This window comes from Humulus lupulus, chromosome 1 (genome assembly GCF_963169125.1).
Source record: "Humulus lupulus chromosome 1, drHumLupu1.1, whole genome shotgun sequence".
Taxonomy (NCBI): Eukaryota; Viridiplantae; Streptophyta; class Magnoliopsida; order Rosales; family Cannabaceae; genus Humulus; species Humulus lupulus.
The window spans coordinates 247,356,278-247,366,745 of record NC_084793.1 but is presented as its reverse complement, the minus strand read 5'-3'; positions in this window follow the sequence as shown (position 1 = coordinate 247,366,745).

The following is a 10,468-nucleotide window of genomic DNA, read 5'->3' as shown; positions in this document are numbered from 1 at the left end:
AGTTAATTCTAGGTTCTTATCTAAACATCGCCGCATTTCCTTTGAGTTTTCCGACCTAATTTCGTTGTCGAGATTTCACCGTACCCGACAAATAGTGGTGGTTGGGAACAGTACGATGAATGGCAACGCCACAACCACGTCTCTGAAACTCGTACAAGGCAAGTAGTCGAGTCATGATCAGGTACAAAAGCTGAGGTGCTCCCACGAACTCTGACCATGTTCCAGAACCGACACCACTACCCCTGGAACCACTCTCCTGTTAGTGTACCCGTGTACTATCTGGTCCCCTGGACCACCATGTACCCAGGGCCATTAGAGCCTACTATAAAATGAACCCTAACTCCACCTGAAAGGGGGTTGGAAGATTCATTGTATGCAGAGGCTATTAAGCAATATACATTTTTCACTCCATTGTTCATCTGTGTTTTTCCTTTCATAAGTTAATTATAGGTTCTTATCTAAACATCGCCGCATTTCCTTTGAGTTTTCTGACCTAATTTCGTTGTCGAGATTTCACTGCCAACATGATATATGCACGTTTACATTGCGTGGTTGACTTTATAAAGGGTCATGGCTTCTAACTCAAGCTCGGCCTCGAGCTGGATGCCTTCTTAACTCGCGATCTTCATACCTCTGACTTGGATCCTTAGCGATCTTAATAAACCTTTGGTCACCTCGAGCTAAAGAGGTAGGACCTGACAACAGCAGCTTCGGGCATGTGGCCTCCACGTGTCTGAGATAATTGTGCCATATCTCAGCTCGCTAATAGCCCGTGGAAAATTAGGGTGTACAGTATAGATTTCATATTTGTATAATATGTCCCCAGCCATTTACATTAATGAGTTCCCAAAACAAAAGTTTCTAGCTTTATCATTCTGTCAGACCCTAATGAGTGAATCAAAGAGCTCATATAACATTGATTAGTACTTAAAAATGACATTTTACTAAGCTTAAAGTTTAAATTAAATTAAGTTTTAATAAATAATTTCTTAAATTTATTTTGATATATTACTTTAAAGGAAAATATTAATTTTAATCTAATTTGTATAAAGTATGTTGCATTTTGACATTAATAAAAGCAAAAGAAAAGAAAAAGGAAAAAGAGAAAAGAATTAAATTAAAAATGGCATTTTTGAGGAGTAATATGTTGTTTTCTTTCCTAAGCAGCTGGCCCACCCCACTCCAGCCTAACTCCAAACTGCCTTAACTCGACCCCATTTGGCAACCCGCAGCCCAAAAGCCAGCTCCTCCAGTAACCCACAGCAACCACGCCCCAACTCCCTTCAGCTGAAGGCCCAGCCTGAGTCCAAGCAACCTTCTGCCATCCCAACGCAGCAAGCCCATCCGAAGCTCCAATGTGACACCCAGCGGCCCAAACTTCTAGCAGCCCAATCTCTCCAGATTTCTCTTCCCCAGCCGCACCACGTGGTGCTTCTCCGTTGGCTGGGCTTGGTCAATGGACCAGCTTCCACCAACCACCCTTGGCCCAACTTTTTGTGCACTTTGGGCCTTGCACCTTTCCTCTTTGAGCTTTAAAGTTCATATTTTGTGGTATTTTAGAAAAAGGGCATATTGACCATACACCAAAATAACTAGGTTAATATTTATAATAAGATTTGATTTTTCAAAATCATATTTTATTATTAATATTTCAGATTTATTTGTAAACCCCATTTTGTTGTTTAATTTCTTTTTAGTCATTTTCTTCCTCTATAAATAGGGACTCTCATTTCACATTTTGTATGTAATTTTTAGGTAGTAAAACTCTACCAAATTTTAGTCTCATTTCTCATATTTTCTCTCTAGAATTTCATGAGAATGTCTAGCATAATAGGCTAACCTTCTTAGGATGGTTAGGATGATCCTATATGCACTATGACTTTGTTTGGTATTTTTGATTCACTATGTGCCTAAAGTATATATATTTGAGTGATTTATTTTCTTTCATCTCTACTTCTTCATCTCTATTCCTTCATTTTGTTATCTATATTTATGTTTACTAATAGTATATACATTTTGTCAAGTACTTTCTATGTATTATCAAATTAGTGAAAATAATATAGATAATATCTTTATCATTTTCTCCATCTCATTCATATATATTTACTTTTGCTAAAATCTATATAGAATTAGTCATGCTCTTTCTATGTATTTATAAATAGTAAAAGTAATATTTGTGTTAGGGTTTATGTCCAATCTTTTATTGCATTATTGCCAATGGTATAATGTCATTTTTAGATTTCTCATAAGATTTATCTCATCTTTCCATGGTAAAGAATAATAATCACTTGAATATATTTTTGTAAAATATATTTGGGCTTCAATGTTAAATCTTCCAAACGAATAGTTGGGATGTGAACTATCCATTTGTGTAATTTTTGTGAATCAAAGATCTAAATAAATAAGTATGCATAATGGTGACTCTTGATCCTTCCTACTTGTTACCTATTGTTACATCACACTTTATTCTATCTTTATTTCTAATCCTTAAATCTCAAAAATAACAAAAATATCACTTGTTCTATTTTCCTCACATTATTTATTTCTTAACTTTATTTATTGATTAACTTTATTTCTTTGCCTCCTTGTGGAATCGATCGCCTGATCTATACTACAACCACCACTTAGTGGATGCACGTTTTGGACGTTAAACAAACATAAACAGGAGTTCATAGTAACTTCAGAATTAAGATCAATTTGTATATGATCATCAGTTGATATATTTAATTAATGCTTCGAAACGATATTTAACTAAGTATTAATAAAATTATCTGGTACAGTTCTATATATTCTCTAATATATAAAGTACCTCCACTAAAGTGTCCTACTACACTAGTAATCCTGATTTAGATCACTGTTGGGGTTTTATGCCCTAATTAAAACCCAAATTCTTTATAATCTCATTTTATTATCAATAAAAGAATAGAAATCATTTTTTGACTTGGTCAATCACTTTGCTCACATGTTTTATTTTCATGATTATTTGTTTAATATAAACTTCTATTAAATCCCGAGCATATAGCTAATCTTATTTATAGTGACGTAATCACAATGGAATATAAATATGATTATATGTTCAAAATAAGTTAGTCCTAAGATTAGTCAGTGCCCAGGATTTACACTGACTTGCCAATCTACGATATGATCTACTTACACATTATAGTGTTATGTTCTTTCCAGAACATTAGTAAAGTAGATAAGATCGGATGTATTTGTTACATCGGACTGGACCGATATTGACAGTTGATAAGATAAGTAAACATATCGTTATTATCTATTATAGTCATATCATATAGTTGACCATAGGTCAGTTCAATCTCAATTCTGAGTGGTTAGTATTCTAACTGATTGTATTATTTGAGTTCTTTGACTTGTTCGTTACCAGCTTACCCTACGGACTAGCCCATACTTACATCCTGGGAACTCGGTAGTATAATTGAGTGGGAGTGTTAATCATAGATATGAACATCTATAGCTTCTGATGAAGAAGTGAAACGATGGTTTCCTTTTAGTTTGTTTCAAGGTGTTAAATGATAGAGATCTCATTTCAGTAATTAAATTAGTTTACTGAAATATCATTTACAAGGAACTAAGTGTTTTAAGGATAAAATACAATGAGGGGTAAAACGATATTTTAGTCCTATCTCATTGTAGACTGTCTATAGAGGATTGAGTGACAATTATGGTTGTAACAATGGATAATTAATAGCGTATCTATATTTGTTATATAGCGTTCTATGAATTCAAGAGTGCAATTCCAAGTCTATAGTGGAGTCACGAGGAATTAATAAGTTAGTAAATTTATTTGTTAGATTTATGATAACTTATTGGAGCTTGATTTCATAGGCCCATGGTCCCCATTGTACCTTGGATAAAATCATCTAGATAGTCTCAATTAATTGATTTAATCATCAATTAGAATTATCAAAGTTGACCAGGTCAATTTTGGATAGTTTCACAGAGTTGTGTAATTTTGAGAAGAAAAGAAAAATTATGGCAGATTTATTAATTAAGATAAATTGGTATCTAAATTAATAAATAAGTTTAAATCAAGGTTCAAATTATAAATAATTAATTTGATAAAGGATTTAAATAATTATTTAATTAATTAAATCAATAAAAAATAATACATGCCTTGATTTTAAGTCCAATGGGCTTATAATCAAATGGGAAATTTCACGGGCCTATAGCCTATGATAATTTCGACCTAGGGCTTCAAAATGGCTGTTATTTTATTGATTTTTTAATTAAATTAAATGGCCTAATTGAGTCTATAAAAGGAGTGCTTAGAGAGAAGTCAAAACATAAGTTTGATAAGTCACAAGTCAGATTTTCTGATAGTTTTAGATTCTCTCTAAACACAAGTCATTTTCTAAGCCTCTTTGTTATTTTCTCTTCTTCTCTCTATATCTATCTCATGTGTTGAGAATTGCCCACACTAGTCTAGGTGGTTCTAAGGATACATTGGAAGATTGTGAAGAAAATAGAAGATCGGTTTAGTTTCTTGATAATACTCTGCGACAGAGAGGATACAAGAGTTAGAGAAACTGAAGGATGGACTCTTTAATTCTGCTGCGTATACTGTAAGTATTCTATTCTTTGTTTCTCTTTGAATTCAATTTTAAACATGTTTTAGGCTATCTCGTATTAATTTGTTTAATATTAGATATACATGAAAATAAATAAAGATCCTGTATAAGCTAAATCCAACAATCACGTGTATTCATAATACTAGTGGACCGTACTTGCAGTAATTAATCTAAAAATTCCATAACTTTATTTTACTGCGAACTATTCAAGTTTATTTATCTCAAACACAATCCTCCCGTACCAATACGTGGTTGAGATCACATATATGAACTTATGAATTTTTATGATATTTACTTAATATTATCACCGAAATAATATAGTCCATAAAATATATGCATAACAAATTCAACTTATTTATTTCTTAAAACAATGTCTAATACATATACTTTCAGGGCACAATTCCCAAAAATCTCCCACTTGCCCTAAATGAGGTATCTCTTTCATTCCCATGTTTCTTACATTCTCCTTAAAAGATTTCATGGATAAAGTCTTTGTGAAAGGATCTGCAAGATTATGCTCTGAAGCTATCTTCATAACCGCAACATCTCCTCGAAGAACTATCTCTCTGAGCAAGTGATATTTCCTCTCGATGTGCTTTCCCCTCTTGTGACTTCATGGTTCCTATGAGTCAGCTACTGCCCCACTATTGTCACAGTATAGGACTAGTGGCTTACCAACATTTGGCACTACTTCTAATCGGAATAGAACTCATTGAGCCACACAGCCTCCGTAACTGCTTCACAAGCTGCTATATACTCGACTTCCATGGTGAATTTGCAATGCTGGTTTGTTTAATACTATGCCAGACTATTGCTCCTCCTCCAAGAGTAAACACTGATCCAGATGTCGATTTTCGACTATCTCTGTCTGATTGAAAATCATAATCAGTGTAACTAGTGGGGTTCAGGTCTCCACCTGAATATACAAGCATATAATCTCTAGTATTTCTAAGATACTTGAGAATATTCTTCACTGCAATCCAATGACTCAATCTAGGATTGGATTGATAATGGATGACTGTCCCTACTGCATAACAAATGTTAGGTCTTGTCCACAACATGGTGTACATTAGACTGCCTATCGCTGAGGCATATGGATACTGTCTCATATCTTCCTCTTCCTGAGGTGTTTTGGGACACTTCTCCTTAGAAAGGACTACTCTAGAACGGGTTGGCATATCACCCTTTTTGGAGTTTTGCATATTATAGCATTCTAGCACCTTATCAATATAAGTTGCTTGAGACAATGCCAAAGTCTTATTATGTCTATCTCTAAGAATTTTAATGCCCAGAACATACTTGGCTTCTCCCAAATCTTTCATTTGGAATTGTCCCGCTAACCAGTTCTTTACTTTTGATAGTGATGTTACATCATTGCCAATCAGTAATATATCATCAACGTAAATAGCGAGGAATACTTCTACACCATCTTTGATTTGTTTATATACACAAGGTTCGTCAATGTTTTGTTCAAAACCAAATGTTTTAAATGTGTAATCAAATCTAAGATTCCAAGATCTAAAAGCTTGTTTGAGTCCATAGATGGACCTAAGAAGCTTGCAAACTTTTTTCTCTTTTCAAACCCTTCTGGTTGAGACATATAAATGGTTTCTTCAAGGTAGCCATTCAGAAAAGCTGTTTAGACATTCATTTGCCAAATCTCATAATCCATTCACGCAACAATAGATAAGATTATACAAATGTATTTTAGCATGGCTACAGGAGAAAAAGTTTCTTCATAATCAACTTCTTCTTTCTGTGTGTAGCATTTGGCTATAAGCCTTGCTTTGAAAGTCTCTACTTTCCCATCCACTCCTCTTTTCTTCTTGAATATCCCCTTGCAACCAATGAGTTTGATATTCTCAGGTGGATTTTCAAGAACCTAGACAAAATTGGAATACATTGATTCCATTTCTTGGTTCATAGCGCCTTGCCATTTGTCCTTGTCAGAATCATTCATTCCATTTTTAAATGTCAATGGGTCATCTTTGTTTGTGTCAGACACAAGCATTTGAACTTCATGTTCATAGCGTATGGGTTGCTTACTAACCCTCCCATTACAAAGAGGCTCTCTACTATTTTGACTAGAACTAGCAGTTTCCTCTTGCCGTTTTTCATTGGTTGTTGTTGGTGACTTTGCATCTTTATTCGAGACCATCTCCTCCAGTACAACCTTATTGCGAGGTTTGTGGTTTTTAACATAGTCATGTTCAAGAAAAGTTGCATTTGTCGATATAAATGTTCTATTTTCTTTTGGACTATAGAAAATTCCACCTCTAGTCTCTTTGGAATAGCCCACAAACATGCACACTTCAAAGCGTGATTCCAACTTCCCAGTCTTTCCATTAAGCACATGTGCAGGACACCCCCAAATTCGAAAATGGTGTAAACTAGGTTTACAACCATTCCATAATTCCATGGGTGTCTTTTGGATAGACTTAGATGGAACAACATTCAATATGTATAGAGCACAATGAATTGCATAGCCCCAGAATGACAGTGGTAATGATGAGAAGCTTATCATTGATCTAACCATATCTAGTAACGTTTTGTTCTGTCTTTCTGAAACACCATTTTGTTGTGGCGTTCTAGGTGCTATGAGTTGGGATTGAATACCATGCTCATGCATATGGTCCTCAAATTCAAAATCCAAGTTGTAATGCCCAAAATTTCCTAATAAGGTTTAGGACCTTGATTAGGAGGTCGGGAGGGCCATAATTGATTTATTGTGTTATTAAATGATAATATGAATGTTTAGGTGTATTAAATATGCATGTGAACCCATTTTTGAGTAATTGGGTGATTTTCATATTTTGGCCATTTCAGGCATATTTGGCATATATGTGATAAGTGTGTGGTGCTTTATTATTGTTTGGTTATGCCAGGGTTACCCAGCATGAGACGATCCTAGGAGGTAAGCTAGTGGGAAAGTCACAACGGGATTTATTCTTGACTCGGAGTGAGTCAAGGGGTATTTAGAGAATGTAATGACCCAACTACTCTAGACTTTTGGACCATTAACGAAAACTTAAGCATAGACACTAATCCCTAATAATACTTACAAGTGATAAGATCATAACTTTATTAAAACTTGTAAAAACAGAGGTCAAACTTACATAAAATTTAAGTTAGGATATGGGATCCCATTGTTTTAAAATCAAAACATGACATAATGATAATTAAAAAGAGAATACATAATAAAATGCAGAAAAATACATATAAAAATCATAAGAAACAAAAACTATATCCTCGAATCGAAACTCTCGGCTCTTTGAATCCATTCCGCCTCAATACACATTCCCCAAGCTTCCAAGAACCTTTCCCGCCACTAAAACTATTTTCCTGCACATATAAACAAAAAGGAGTGAGCCTAATGCCCAGCAAGGAAAATCTAACACATAGTCCATATACATAAATTTCACAAGAAACATAAAACATATCATAACACTTATGTCACATACAGACTCTAATGGCCATTATTACTTGGGGTCCCATAAACTAAGCAAGTCATATGCCCATTAGATTAGTGGGGTCTTGCTAGCTAAGCAAGTCACATGCCCATAATCTATTTGGGGCTTGTTAGTCATATAGGTCATATGCCCAAGTCTACAATCATACTTAACATAACATATTACATAACATAAAATCATAAGATAACATATAAAAGCATATAACACATAAATCCTATCCTATTTTCCTTACCAAAATAACCGGGATATGAGAACTGATTTGGGACCTTGGAACACTCCTAAAAACCATTTATAATATGGTGAGTATATTGAAGAAAAGGGATGAAAGTGAAAAAGGAACTATGCTATCAAAATATACTTACCAAAAACCTTGTGCTTAAGAACTTGGATTTCCTAACCAAGAATAAGAATAAGGTTAGAATACTGAGTAGAAGACTATGAGAACTTTAAAGAAAATAATACAGAAATGGACTAGAGTTTGGGATACCTTGAGTACTTCTATGACCAATCTACACCTTGAACCGAAATGTGAATAGAACCTTACTTCCCAAGTGTTTGGTAAGCTTATAGTGATCAAGCTTATAATTCCCAACCCAAGTGTTTACACTCTCACACTCACCTAGCAACTTGCAGCCTCTGAACTTAGAGTAATAGATGAATAAATGGCTGGGTATTAGGTCCTATTTATAGAGTTTAGGAATGAAGAGATCTTATTTAACTTGAATAAAAATAATGGCTTTTTAAGTGAAAAACATTTGAATTATCGTTCAGCAGAGGCTGAAGACTCGTTCAAAAAGATGCTGGACTTATCAAGAGGTTGAAGGTTTGAATGGAGAACGTTTTTTAAAACTTTCAAAATATGCTGAGAGAGGCGATATATCGCCTGGGCTAGTATGCCCGAGGCAATCGTGCAACGTTTCGTGTTTTTCGTATCTTCGTGCTGCGATATATCGCCCCTATAGCTGCGATATATCGACATACGCTGAATATTTAAACAAAAAATTACACAATTTTAGCTTAATTTGAATTGAGTAAACAGACTTGACTAAGCCTTCTAACGTTTTCAAAGCTGTTGACTGACCTTAGGGTATTCAAATTTTTAACCTTAATAAAGTTAATCCTCAAAATACTTAATCATCACTAAACCTATACATGACATGTGCTATTATCTTATTGGGTCTTATCTAAAACTTATAATATAATAAATATTGCCCTCAATATTAGTCATATTAATCAAACCTTAGGTTAAAATTAATATTCCTAAACTATAGGTTAAACTTAGAAAATCTACAAGTACTACTATGAGTGTCCAAATAAATCCCAGTCTGAACCAAAAATCCACAGTCATAAAGATAATACTATTATTACTATAATACTACTATCTAACTAGCTAAGTAAAGTTCTTGGACTCTACAGAGCATTACCGGGTTATTGGGTAATGGGAATTAATATTTGGTGATTAATTGGGAGTTAGTAAGATCAGGGGGAAATTCCGGAGGTTTTGACTATTTTGTCCCCGGGGGTGTTTTCGGGACCCCAAGCGTTAGGATTTGTTTGAGGCTACTTAAGCTTAAAGTAACCTTTAAAAGAATAAAAGAACGTTCTGTACGTTCTCTCTCCCTCAAAGTTTCATTTTCGTCTCTCGATCGCATTTTCGAAGGTAACTTGAGTTCTAGGACTCGGATTCAAGCAAGGATCGAGGCATAGTGATCCTAGGGAAGATTAGAAGCTTGTTAGCCGAAGGATTTAGTTGGAAACAACTCAATCGGAGGTAATTCAAGTTTTAAGTTTTTAAAGTTTTTAAGCTTGGATTGGACTTTGTGTTTTGATTAGTTTTTGTTAGATTTGAGGCTTGGGTTTTGTTGGTTTTGGGTGATGGGGATGTTTGGGAACTTTGATTTTTGAGTTTGAAGATGTTGGGATATGTTTTTGGGAGGTTTTAAAAGGTTAAAGTCGGAGAAAAATGACTGGTCCGAGGTCGGGCTGCGGCCCAAGCTTGATGAAGCAGGTGGAGTGCTTTGGGAGCTCTGGGGCCGCGACACTAGGTGTAGGGCGCCGCGATGCTTGCCCCTGGTTTTCTTGTTTTAACTGGGGGCCACGACTCAGTGAGTTAGGACCGCGATGCTTGAGGGTATTTATGGCCAAAATTATGTTTTAAGCTTGGGAACTCAAACTTTAGGCCTCGGGATCATTCCTACTACCCAGATTAGTGGGGTTTGATGTCTTGGAGGCTAGGTCTTGGTTCAGGGATTGGTTTTAGAACTTGAACTCATTGGATCACCATTTATGGTTGTGACTAGGTTATCACTAGAGGCTTGGAGTAAGGATTGTGCTTGTGGCTTGTTTATTGGTAACCTGTGCTTGGACCAAAGGTAAGAAAACTGCACCCTGTGTATATGACATGCATGG